Consider the following 14,394-nt stretch of genomic DNA (forward strand, 5'->3'; position numbering starts at 1 on the left):
TACAGTCTCTTCCATCTTGAAAAGAAGGTGGAGAATAAATGTTGACCTACTATGAGTGTTTTCCAGTAATTCAGGGACTTCAGGCGCTGTCTACACCTTGAGGAAGTTTTCTAAGTCCACTTGACTTGAGAAGGATGATGCAGAGCTGAAAAATAACAAACCCTGGCTTCTTCATGAAATTGTCTCCATACAATCCTCAGGATTGCCTTGTTTCTGCACTACTTTTATTTAGGATAAACATCATTATTTTAACCTAGCCTGAGATGAGTTCACTGTACTTCAGCCAAAACATCCTAACTGCTGCTATTAATCATCATTAAAACTAATTGGTGAATTTATTTTCATATTTTTAACTAAGGTGAAGAAACTGCAGTGTGCAGCTCTATTATGGGGATTACAGGGATCACAATGACTAAGGAGCCCCATCACAGATGACTAAATCAATTTCAGCTCAGATGAACAATAGTCCTGATACACAGATTCCATCACAATTAGATGTTTCTATCAGAGCTATTTTAATCTCTGATTTTCAATTGTTAATCATTTTAAACAGCAAGGAAAAAGAAAATACATCAAAGAGAGTCTGAAACTTGTATCTGAGAATTGTGGCCAATGGTTGGGACTAGCCAGATGGGAAAAGGCAGAAACATGAAGATAAAAAGAAAGGAAAGGCAAAAATGACATAGACTTCCCAAGAAAGTAAGGAAAGAAATGATAATAGAAGATAGTGAAGTTAACAGCACATATGATGGTAAAAAGGACTGTAAAAATGCTGGAGATAATTAGATATTGTAAAATACCCACTACCAGGAATTGGTTAATCTTTTTGAGTTGTTGACCAAAGGGGTTCTATAGATCCTGCAAAATACTGTAGGCTATTGCCAATGTTATTGGTTACCCTCTACAACAGTGGTTCTCACTTGTGGGTCATAATCCTTTTAGGGGGGTGGCCGAATGAATCCTTCACAGGGATTGCCTAAGACCATCAGAAATAGCTATTTACATGAAGACTTGGAACAGTAGCAAAATTATAGTTTTGAAATAGCAACAAAAATAATTTTATGGTTGGAAGTGACCTCAACTTGATGAACTGTGTTAAAGGATCACAGCAGTGCCAAGGTTGGGAACCACTGTTCTACAACCACACAGACTCTATTGCTGAAGACACAGCACTTTCTTATAGCACACAACATGGACAAATATAGCTGGTATTCCATTGGTAGCTTTATCCCTCCTAATAAACACTGATAGTGCTAGATGATAGTATACACATTACTGAAGGAGAAAAATAATCAATCTTACCCAGCACCACTAGGCCAACAGTGACACAAGGCTAAGGAGTAACCAAATACTTTCTCTTAAGGAGGCCAAGAACATGATATTAAATAGGGCACAAGCCACGGGGAAATCTGACTACTAGTATTCTGTTTAATGAACACAACAATAAAATAACTCCAAATTACTTAGTGCTATACACGTAGATGAATGCATTATTCAACTCTCATCAGAGAAGCAACTTCTTATAGTAGATGATAGTGAATACAAAACCCCACAATGGACAAAATGCAGAGGGTGAAAGACTTTGGAGAACTCAGCCTTCCTCGATTTCTAGTGCCCATCATTATAATCCCAGCTTCCACAAATTTAAGATTTTGGAATCCCATCTTTGAGTGAGAGCATGCATGTCACAATTGTTTCCCTACTTGGCTTATGCCAGCTAAGGTAAAGCCCTCCAGGTCCAGGTGTGTTCAGGTACAAACACTTTCTTTAGAAAAACCACATTCCTGAAGGAGTTTAAAATGTGCCATATCAAAATACAATAAACAGGCATGTTGATTATTTCATTTGGTGAATTTTACAACCAGAATAGGCCATTTGAGTTATCTTTGCCTCCACATAAAGATTTTCTTGGAAAGGATGTTCTTCACATAACAGGGCTGGAAAATAGCTTTGACAGCTTGAGTGGTAACTGGGGCTGCAATGGACCAGAATAAACTCTTTGGAGAAATCCTTTGCTTCCTTCCACATCTACCCTCCATGTATCTCTGAGTGATAAACCTAGAATGTACTATCCAAGACCCAACCACTGCTTGTTCTGTGTAACATTCACAGATGTATTATGATTAGCCTTCCAAGCATCATGCTTGGTTATGACCTTTGTAATGGGTGAGTTGCTGGCTGTCTAGAGGTCCACTGAGCTTGTATGTTGGCAAGAAGGTTGAATGATCAAGAAAAATGGAAGATCAAGGTGCAGAGAAAGGAAAAGCAATGGCTTTCCAGACGAGAGGAGAAAAAGGTTAGAAGACAATTAAATGCACTCTGCATTGGCTATATTGCAGGGCTCTGGGTCCTCCCCTTCCCCTGTGGGTCCTGTTTAGATATCAGCCTTATGCCTTCCCAGGGTTTCTTGCAATATCTTCTGGGAATAAGAAGATAATATCTCAGGGAGCCTGCCATTGCTTTAGCACTGCCTACCCATGTTCATATAACTCCCCTTCACCTTGTATTTCACTTGTAAAGATTGTTATATTACAAGAAAATTAATTAAACGTGTGAGTCTTTCCTTTACTCATTCTGATAGTAGATCCACCCAAAAGCCCTGAACTAAGGGGAGGGTACTCCATGGAAACAAGACAGGATCTCTCTGTTTCTCTCTCTCTTTCCCTGTTATATTCTGTCAAAAAAGGGGGTCTCCTCTTCAACATCAGTTAACACCTCAGCAATGGTGTTGGAGTTGGTATATAATCTAAAACATGAGGCCTTATGCTTTTCTTCTGCATGGTTATTACTAAGTAGAATGAGGACAAGGCTAATGCAAGTGTATTTATGAATTTTTCATGTGTGAAGAATTTGAGGTTATTTGAAAGCTTATTATCCATTACAATTGTTTTAAACTGTGTATCAATGGCATAATAGAAATTTTGTCACCTTGTCAACCAGTTTCAAACTATCCCTTGACCAGATAAAACAAGGGGCTTGCATGAAAACCAGATTGTCAAGTGAAATGGATATGGATTTATAGATTATTTGACATTTTTAAAAGACAGTTGAAGTACAGGTGCTTTTACTTCAGTATAAAAATATGAAGTGACACATTCCTATAAATATCATGAGGAAAACTCCCAGAACAAAAGCAAATACACAATATACACATCAGAGCACATTTTAAAGAAATCATTTATAATGTTTATTATACCTTCTGACAACACACAATCATGACTTCCAATCTTTTCACCAGTATTCAAAATGAATTTTTCAATAGACCAATCCTCAACTGTACTGAGGTATTTAAACACTCCTCTCTCAATAACTGGTGGACAAATGAGAAGAAAATCAATAAGGACTGATGTGCTAGGCAGGGGGTGGTGGGTGAGTAAGGTAAGTTGTTGAAAAACCAAAGGAAGCACAAGTGATGTACCAAATAGAAGATTTATTGGAGCTTCTTACCTGAAAGCTAACAATGCAGATAAGCACAAAAAAGGTTAAAACAAAAAAAACAACAACAACAAAAAAAAAACAAAAACAAAAACCAACCAACCAACCAAACAAACAAACAAAAAACCAGGCTGATAAAACATGTAAGCATGTAAGTGGCAAAGCTGGTCAGGGAATCTGGGAATCTGACCAAAGTGTCATGTGGTGTCAACCTCCTCAGTTCTGCCATGGCACAGAGATGGTTCCGGCACCAAAAGCTGCTTTGTCACACACTGCTTCTTTTGAAAAGATATTTTACTTTATGTATATGAATTCTTTGCCCGTGTGTGTGTGTGTGTGTGTGTGTGTGTGTGTGTGTGTGTGTGTGTGTCTGTAGGTTATGGTGTGCAAGCCTGGTGCTCACAGAAGTAAGTCAGATAAGTATGATAGTTCTCCTGGAACTGGCATTGTAGATGTTGGTGAGCCATCATGTGAGTACTGGGAAACAAACTCAGATGCTATGCAAGAGCAGTTAAAGGGGTGTGTGTCTATATCCAGTACAGGCAGTTGATTATCGACAAGTTACCAAGAGTTCATACTGTAGGGGAGGGTTCTCCATAAATAGTGTAATATAAATTAGATATCCATATGCCAGAAAATGAAACTGTGTACATCTTTTCTTATACATAAAAATCAACTGAAACTAAATACTTAGATGAAAGGTGTGAAACTGAAGTGTTAGAAAAGTATTAGTGACTACTATCACATTAATAACCCTCAAATAAATAAACTATGCTGTTCATATAAATCAATATGTAAAATAAATTTTTGACTATATAGTTACATTTTAAAATATAAGAAGTATATGGGCTTGTTGGACAATCATAAGAACTTGAGTTTAGATCCCCAACACCCACATAAAACTCTGACATTATGGTGCATGACTGTGATGAATGCCATGGAGGCAGACACAGGAGGATCCCTAGATCTTGCTGTCCAGCCACTCTATCTGAATTGATGAACTTCAGACTCATAGTGAGAGCCTGTCTCAAAAATTAAGGTGGACATGGAAGAAGGAACACACTCATTTTCAATCTTTAGCTTTCATTCTCATACACATGGTCCATATATAATGCACACACAAAACACATACCACACACAAAATAAAATATAAGAACACTCTAAATTAAAATGATATTCCACTTCTTGAAAATTGCCCATAAGCCACAAGGAGAGAGAGAAAAAAGGACATTGAAACTACATTTTCAGTATCAACAGAACTATGGATACCAAATTACAGGAAGATCTACTAAACTCAAAGGAAGTCAAATCCAGGGTAGCCATCCTCAATACTCTTTGAACCTAATGAGTAGAGCTTGTATTGCCCATGTGTCCTTGAGTTTTCTGATGACCACAATAACATGGGCAATCTGTCAGTGAACTCATCCCTGAAGAAAACTGACTCTCCCACCCTCAGCAGCCATGAACTGCCTGTAGTTCTTCAAGTCGGCATAGGGATTTGTGACCCTTTCCCCCATCCATGTTAGCATGTTGAGTGGTGTGATCTCATGCAACTTTTATGCAGGCAAAATAATGTTTAGAGTTCATGATGTAATATCTCTGCTATGTCCAGAATACCTTTCTTTGGCAGTCTTCCTGGTCCTCTGCCTCTTAGAATCTTACCACCCTATCTTCCCTTTGTTCCTTGAGCCTTAGGTATAACTATAATATTTGGATATCCCATTTGAGGATTATCATTCCCTATACATATTCTCTTTTCTGCAAAACAAATCTTCATTGATGAAGGATGAGGGATGTACTTATTTGTAGTATAAGGATAAATATTTAAAAGACAGCTGAATGCTTTGTCAATTTAACAAAATAGTAGTTGTAGGCTGGTAGGCTTCTCCTCTAGGGTCTGTAATCTCTCCAACCACAAGTCTCCAGCTGGCTGTATGGTACCAGGCATGACTATTGAGTAAGACGTAAGTCTAGCTAGACTAGTGTTTCTTATTCTTAATATATTAGTGCCCCTTCTGCACCATCAGGCATATTTAAGATTATAAAAACCTTAAAGCAAATTAGCATTTCAAAAGACTTGGGGTGACATGTTGATACAATATCACATTAGTAAATATAATCATTATCAATAGTACTGAGAGCTAATTTTACTGTCATATGGCTTATTCCAGTGTATAATGTTCAATTGACATGTTTATCATCTTATCAGAAAATTAACATATGGAAAATACCTACAACACCAGATCTAGTTTATAAAAGCATCTAAATGACTTGTCTCTAAACATAACATAAAGAGAAGAAAAGTTAAACTGCAGAGTAGCAATTAGAGAAATGTGGAATTTTGGGACAGCAATCTGCATTCCAGAGAACAATGAAAAAGAGGTTGGAGAGATGTTTTCAGGGCTAGGAGCATTTGCCATTCTGCTAGAGGACTTGAGTTCCCAGCACCCCTGCCAGGCTGCTCATAACCACCTATGACTCTGGCTTCAGGATATCCAGTGTCCTCTTCTGGACTCTGCAGACACAGACACACATGGCATACACACACACACACACACACACACACACACACACACACTCACTCACACACACACACCATAACATAAATAAAACAAATCTATAAAGGGAAAAGTTAAAATTTATGACTTAAATCTTTTGCAAAGCAAAAAGTGCAAGGGCTGTGAGATGAAACCTTTACCAAATATAAGATCATTTTGCCATTGTCTGCTTAGATATGTCAAGGGAATATCCATGGCTTTTCTGCTTTTGTGAAAGAAAGAAGAAAAAGAACACCAACTTCTACGTTATATCTTTTTCTACTTCAATCACAGATAAAATTGTCAAACTAAGTGCATATTCTTGTGGGCTCCAGGAAGTCCCTGATCACATTTCTTTTAATCATTTCAATGTACTGGTAGTCTTCTGTTTCAGTTCTAATTCAAAGAGTGCTTTTAACTTTAAATGGCTTCCTGAATTATTTATGAAATAAAGGATATATGTATTATATATAGAAGTACATATTGAAAACTTTTCTATTGAAGAATAAGTGTCTAAAGTTATTTGGGAATATTAGAAAGTCATGTTAGTCTGTCAACTTTGTACTAGAGACCTCTGCTAATATGCTCAAGAATACCTTTGTTGTTAATCCTCATAGTAACACTAACATTTTGATTTTTAAATAAAAATGTAGGCATAAGTTACAAAAGTAACAGCCCAAGGGCATGAGTTCAACTTAAAATTCCAACCATTCTGTCACCCTACAAAGAGTCAAATAATAATCTCCAGTATTTCAGGGCTTCCAGAGATAATTTGTATATATGAACCAAACACACACACACACACCACAGAGAGAGAGAGAGAGAGAGAGAGAGTAATAACCAATGTACATTCTTTATCTCTCTAAATATGATGATAGCTACTCAAGAATAATTGGAGGTGTCTTATATTGCTTAAAATTGCAAGTAACTATGGAGGAGTAGTTTACAAATGACAGTTGGTCCTCCATTGCTCATGGTGAATTATTTCTAATCATTAGCTGGTAGGTATAATCATTGCTGAATTAATATTTCATGTACATTTTATACTTATATAGGTCTACTAGTAAGATAAAATCCTAAGACTGATATGTGTGTTTGAAAGGTACATACATGGCCAAATGTTATCAACACATTAAATGTTAAGAAATAACTACAGAGGTTATACATTTGAATCATAAATTAGTATGAGAAAATGTTCTTGGATCCAGAACTCTTACTCACATAATTTAAAATTTTGAACCATGATTTTAAACATTAACCTAAAGCTTAAAATGTTTATATTTTGAACATTTAAGTTCAATTTAGTTTTTAAATTTTAAATATAAATAAATGAATTGAGTTTTTAGAGCTCATTCTTTTCTTTTAACCTTTAGTTTGCATGAACCCAAAAGTGGTCACGCCCCAAATTTCTACATTCCTTCTCTTCAGTCATGTTCTTTAGGGAAGGGAGATGGGATTGTCTGGGAGATACAGGAGTTGAGGAGGGTCAATGGAAATGAAGGGTACATGATAAAGTCTTACAGACACAAACTAACTGATGACACAATAAAAAAATAAACGGGAAGGTTGTCTCAATAGTTAAGAACACTGGCTTATCTTCCAGAGGACAAGGGTTCGACATTCTATTCTAACCTTTTTTGGCATCAGACATGCACAAAGACAGTCATGCAAACAAAACAACCACAAACAAATGAAATAAATAAAATAAAATGTTATACTCCACTTGTGGGTATTCAAAACATAACACAGTCTTAATCCTAACAACCCCAGGTTTTTCTCATAAGATTCATTGTAATCAATTTTATATATAATTGCAACATTTACATAGTGTGTTAATTATAAAAACATAAATATTGGTTTTGTAATATTTATCTGATGCTCATAGCTTTGTTATTTTAAAGGACACACACACATACACACACAGAGTATTCCACAAAGTTACTTCCATTTCTAAGGTATATCAGTACATCATCAATGGAGATATTTCTTATGATGGTTCTTATTTTTCTAGTTCTTTTCTTTGATGTTTTTTGTGTTTTGAGATAGAATATTGTGTAGCGCCCTACAGACTACAGCTAGGATATCTGAATCTTCTTCGAATCCCCCAAGACAGCGCCCCTTACCAGCAGGAAGTAGTTTGGAAAGAACGACGCCCAAATTCCCAAATATTGTGTATAAATGTTTGTTTTCATTTAATTGGACTTTGTTATATAAAATTAAATAAAAAAAAATAAAAAAAAAAACAAAAAAATGCTTAAGCATGGATTCAATGTTAATAATAAAATAAAGTCATTGATAAAAAGGGAAAAAAAAAGAATATTGTGTAGCCCTGACTTACCTCCAATTCACTGTGTAGTCAATGATGGTCTTGTGCTCCTGCCTCTACACCATAAGACTGAGTGACAGGTGTGAACCCAGCAACACTTTCCTTTCTCATATTTCCTAGAGTAGAGTATGAACAAATAATAACCATGATTGAAGTTCTTGAATACTTCTCAACTTCAAAATGTAGTGTTAATGTTTTGTATGCAGAATAACCCTTGTTATTTGGCCATGACAAATATACACTAGGTTCTTTTTAATCCTGTTCAACTGAGTTTTATGAGAAATTTAATTGTATTCCAAATTCTTTTCAGCATCCCTTGCTTTTACACAGTTGTACTTTTAGTCGATAGTCTGATAAGCTGAATATTTAGTATCTAAAACTGTTTGCCCTTTTGCTTTACTGAGCATTTGAGTTATTTTACAGTAATTTTATTTTAAAATCTCAGTGTACTGCATTCATTAATGTTTTAATTAGAATTCACCATAAAGTGATGTTGCTTTTCATTTAAGTATCTGGGAAATTATAAATTCCCTTGAGGTGCTATAGCTCTGAGTAGCTTGTGGGATTTCCACTACAAACACTTATGAGCCTTATTCCACTTTGGATATTATGTTCTCATAACTTTCTCCATTCCATAAGAAATTGATGATCATTGTGTATGACACATATGTGCAGGGTGGGAGTAATTTGTGTTTGCCATCCAACAACAGGAAGGACATTTTGAAACTTAATCCTGCTAATTAAGACTTAAACTTGGGCATGACTGTTCCAGGTCAGCCAGGGCTACACAGAGAAACCCAGTGTCAAAACCCAAAATAACAAAAAATGAAGAAAAGAAAAACAAAACAAAAAAACTATGTGCTTTAAGTAAGTAAGTTTATGGAGCTAGAGCATTAACTACTACAACTAATTTATAGTTTTTTATGATTAAAAGATGCCTCCTACATTGTCTAGTTGTAGGAATGTAGAGACCAAAACAGTCAGTTTTTTAAATGTTATGCAAACTGTGAAAAGATCTTCAAATGTACTAAGCTCAGATTATGCCAATTAGATCTACTGTGTCTATTATTCAGTTCCATATTATATATATGTATATATATATAATACATATACATAATGCAGTTTATTGGATGAAAAACATTAAATTAAAATCTGCTACTCTGAATTTTTATGAACTATTTCACAGGCATATAGTTATAATGAGCATCTTTAACTTATTATTTTATCATTATACTTTATTTTATACTTTAATGTTAATTGATATGCCATATGAAATTTCTTGCCTATTTTAAATGTGCTTCATGACTTTAATTTTAAGTATTTTCAAGGTGTCTTTGTACAGATTTTTGTTTCTGAGTCTATTTATGTATATGAACAGGTATATATTTATGAATTTTATATATATATATATGTCCTAATTATTTCAAACAAAAATTTTTAGTTATTTTACTCATTAATATCTATTTGATATACAAGATATGTTTGATCTTAGAATACTCAATATATTTTCATTTTTTCCTTTTATTGAAAATATATTCTTTTCTCTTACATCCTGATTATAGCTTCCTTCTCTCTACTCTTCCTAATTCTTTCCCACCTTCCATTCCCTCCAGATCCACTCCCTTCAGTCTCTCATATGAAAAGAACAGACTTCTAAGAGATAACCACCAAATGTGACAAAATAAAATATAAGATAAAGTGAAGCCATCATATCAAAGTTGGACAAGGCAAACCAACAGAAGGAAAACAGTCCTAAGAGCAGGGACAAGAGTCAGAAGTCAACTAATTCTCACACTCAGGAGTCCCATAAATATACTAAGATAAAAGCTATTGTATAAATGCAAAGACCTGGTGCAGATACAGGTAGGCCATGTGCTTGCTGCTTTAGACTCTGAGAGGTCATATGAGCCATACATAGTTGATTCAGAGGGCCTTGTTCTCCTGGTGTCCTCCATCCCTCTGGCTCTTACACTTATCCTGTCTCCTCTTCTGTAGGTTCCCTGAGCTCTGTGGAAAGGGATTTGATGGACACATCTCATTTATATCCTTTCTCTGCTTTATGTCTGGTTGTGAGTCTCTATATCTGTTCCCACTTGTTGCTGCAGGAAGATTTTCTGATGATGACTGAATGTGACACTGATCTATAAGTACAGAATACCATTAGAAGTAACTTTATTGAAACTTAAAAAACCAAACCAAACCAAACAAACAAACAAACAAAACAGTAGTTTACCCTAGTTCTCTGGGCTGTCTAGTCTCTGGTTCTTGGTCCCAGAGTGAGCCTTTAAGTCAAATCAGACATTCCAAAGGGAAAAAAAGAGTAGGAAAGATACAGTGATTCCACTATTTCCAAATGGATGCCATTTATTTATACAGCAAGCATTTATTATTATATAATGTCAAAGTCTGCAATACTGAACAGGGTACTCAATAAACACTGAACTAGTATAGTAGAAAAGCATATGATATAGAGGCTAAGCTACTGAGTATGTATTTCCCTTTGGGAAACTAACACGCTATCTAAATCTTATATGTAAAATATGAGTAATTTCTATCTAGACATTGATACGGAACATGATATGGAATAGGCCAGAATCTTATTTGTGATAGGAAATAAATGCAGTGCCTATACTAACAATCACTTTTTATTTATCTTTGTACATTCTCCATTTGACAATTTGTAAAATCCTAATTGAGATTGGTTTCAGTTATTAAGCAGAATTGGTTCCTTCTGCATCAAATAAAGCTAAGATGAGAGGCCCATGCTGGTGTCTACAGCAATTCAGACATGTCATGTTCATTTTACAGAGAAGATAAGCAGAGGCAGTTGGGAAAAGTTAGTGAAGGTAAGGATAAAGGCAAATAGGAACAGCTTAGATTAAAGTGGCTATTTAAAGGACTGTGTTGTGTGTGTGTGTGTGTGTGTGTGTGAATTCTGTGAGTGGTGTATATGGTACCTACACAAGATGTGGGTGGTGATGCCACGTGTACAGATAGAGAACACAGAGGGCATCCACGGTGTCGTTCCTAACCACTGTCCCCCTATTGCTTCCAGACAGGGTCTTTTTCTAAACTAGAAACTCACTGATTTGCTTTGGTTGCCTCACTCACAAGCTCCTAGGATCACTTGTTTCTGTTCCCAGTGCTTGCGTGGAGGTGGGGGTGTTGTTGGTCATGTGCAGCCATGCTGGGCTTAGTTTTCAGCATGAGGATTTTTGCACTTAGGTCCTCATGATTACATGATTACAAATGAAAACATTTGTCTCCTGCGATATCTCTTCAATTCACAGAACTATCCGAAAACTGTTATGAAACCATTAAGTAACTATTTCATACATTTGTGGCAATGTGACATAAACCATAGATATTGAGAAGTTCTATGGTGTCACCAAAATAAATATTTTCCAACCACACATGACTTTAGAAGTCTAAAGAAGAAGCAAGCATGGGCAATATATAAAACAGAAAGTACACTCACACTGTTAAGCCCTGTGCTGGACTTGCAAATGTCTACTGGGATCCATCTCGGGGGTCCTTGAAAATGGGACGAGAACATTTTTGAAACCACAAAGTATACATTTCTATCTGTCAATAGCCTCTATTACTGAAGTGTCTGGGGTCCTTGAAAATGCCATGAGAACATTTGAAATCACAAAATATCCATTTCTAACTGCATGTGGCAACTTACAATCTTTAATTTATGCTTACAAGTTCACATATATTTGTATTATTTTTGAGTATGGCTAACCATGCTGTGAATGATGAAAACATGGGATTTGATTTATCCACACTGCTAGGCAAGTCCATGGCCAGCTCTAGCAAGCAATCAAACATTAAAAATGTTGAGGCTGCATATTTTTAGCTAGATGTGGTAACACTCTACTGAAGAGCTAATACATTTCTGGGAAAATAAGGCAGGAGAATTACAAGCTCAAGGTCTTCCTTTCCCATCATCATTAAGTGGTACAGCAGTCCCTCTTATCTGTGATGGACAAACTCTAAGATGTTCAGAGGGTATTTGAAGCCCCAGATAGTACCACACCTCGTATATAGTTATTTCCCCCATATATAACATAGCTGCCAAAGCTTCAGTTAGAAATCATGCATGGTAGGCATTAATAATAGCTAATGATAGAACAATTATAACAATAATCCATAGTAAAATCGTATGAACTGTTTCATATTTGATGTGTTTAGCAGTATTTAAGTATGGGTTAGCTAAAAACTGGGAAAGCAGAGCCATGGATAAGGATCACTGTACTCTGTGTGTGTGTTTGTGTGTGTGTGTGTGTGAGAGAGAGATACAGAGACAGAGAGACAGAGAGGACAGAGACACAGACACACACACACACACACACACAGAGAGAGAGAGAGAGAGAGAGAGAGAGAGAGAATAACAGTGCTAGGCACATTAGAGAAACTCACAAGCAGAGATATTCTCCACCCTCAATAAGAGTTATGACAGTCTAAGACACATAAAACATTTGAATCTCTTTCCTTTCAGAACTTCATGGGTTTTTTTTTTCATTTTATACAAGACCAGGACTTTCTGTCTCTAAGTTAACAAAATAATTTTTGACTTGTCACCACTGTAACTGCATACTTTCTTACTTTAGATACAGGGACCAAAGTTAGATGACATTTTTAAAAGTTTCCAAGTCATCGTTATTGCTCAAATCCTCTTTCATTAGAGATTAGCACAGTCATAGCAGCAACTTTGGAGAAGCACCATGGCCAAGTTAGTGCACAAGTAGTTAAAGAATGTGGAATATTTACAGCATTTTAAAAATCATCAAATTGAAAAGAAAAATGACAAAACTGTGCCTTCTTTCATTTCACTAACAGTGAGATACTCACATAAAATAAAACTAAAAGCATCAGTTCTGGGAATAATAAAAGAAAATTAAACCAAAACCAACATCTGAAAGCTTTACAGTGTGTTTATAAAATCACACTAGCAAAAGGATCCAGTGCTTGTGTCATATTATGCTTCAAATTCTTTATTTAGCTAAGTTACTAAGAATAATTAGGTCATATACACAAATATAAAAACAAAGATTAAACGAAGTTACAAGTCACAACAGAGAAAAAAAATGGTAGTAATTTAGTTTTTCAGCATAATATTGGCTGGTAGGATAAGCTGCCAATTCTGGAAACTGAGCTGAGAAAATTTTCATGTCTTTATGTTACTCCTTTGCCTGTTAGGGATTCCTTCTTTATGGAGTCCATGCCAAATGTTTTGAAATGACTGAGTTGCTTCCCATATAAACAGCATTGTTTCTGATGTCTAAAACACTAGAATGGTTCAGTAGAGCCCACTGGTACCATGATCAGATGTGTTTCTTGAGTGTTCTATGTTCCTTTGTGGCTTCATTTTTCCCATTGGTGCTTCAGGACCTAGCATGTAGAATTTTCACACCATGAAAGACCACATAGCAAGAACCATGTGTAAGACCCTCAAAGCATGGAGTGGACAGGCCCCTCCCCTGAGGACCTCCAGCCACTAGGTTCCACCCACAGAACACTCTAACTGCCTAAGTAGCTAGGCTCAGGCCCTGCCCTGTAGAGCAAAAAGCTGATGCTCTGAGCTTGAAATCCCACCAATCCCCACCCTGGAAATCTCCATCCTGGAGACTTCCATGAATCCAAGAAATCCTATATAAACCTGTCTCTCAGTTTTCTGCTGCTTCTCATCTAAGCAGAGGCAACCACCCTCCTGGGATCTTTTCCTTCTCAATAAACCTCTTTATGTGAGATTTGTTGTGAAGCGTGACATCGTGGTATTTCTTGGCTCCTCACTGCCAGGATTCCTTTCCATCTAAGCTATAACACTTAAATCATGACATTGGTATATTCTAGTTCTCTACACAACATCTTCTTATTCTGCAGTAGAGGGAGGGACTTCTCGTTATCTGTGGTTAAATGATATCCATTTATTTCTCCTTACTGAAAGGCTTTTACACATAAAAATTCAAAATCAGATGCTATAACACCAAAGCTGAATGATAAGGTTAGAAGCTAAGACTAATAATTAATTGAGGGTAAATTGCAAGTAACTAATAAGTAACTAATTACTCCTATTAGTGGATGAAATGA

Source organism: Phodopus roborovskii, unplaced genomic scaffold (genome assembly GCF_943737965.1).
Source record: "Phodopus roborovskii unplaced genomic scaffold, PHOROB, whole genome shotgun sequence".
NCBI classification, from domain to species: domain Eukaryota; kingdom Metazoa; phylum Chordata; class Mammalia; order Rodentia; family Cricetidae; genus Phodopus; species Phodopus roborovskii.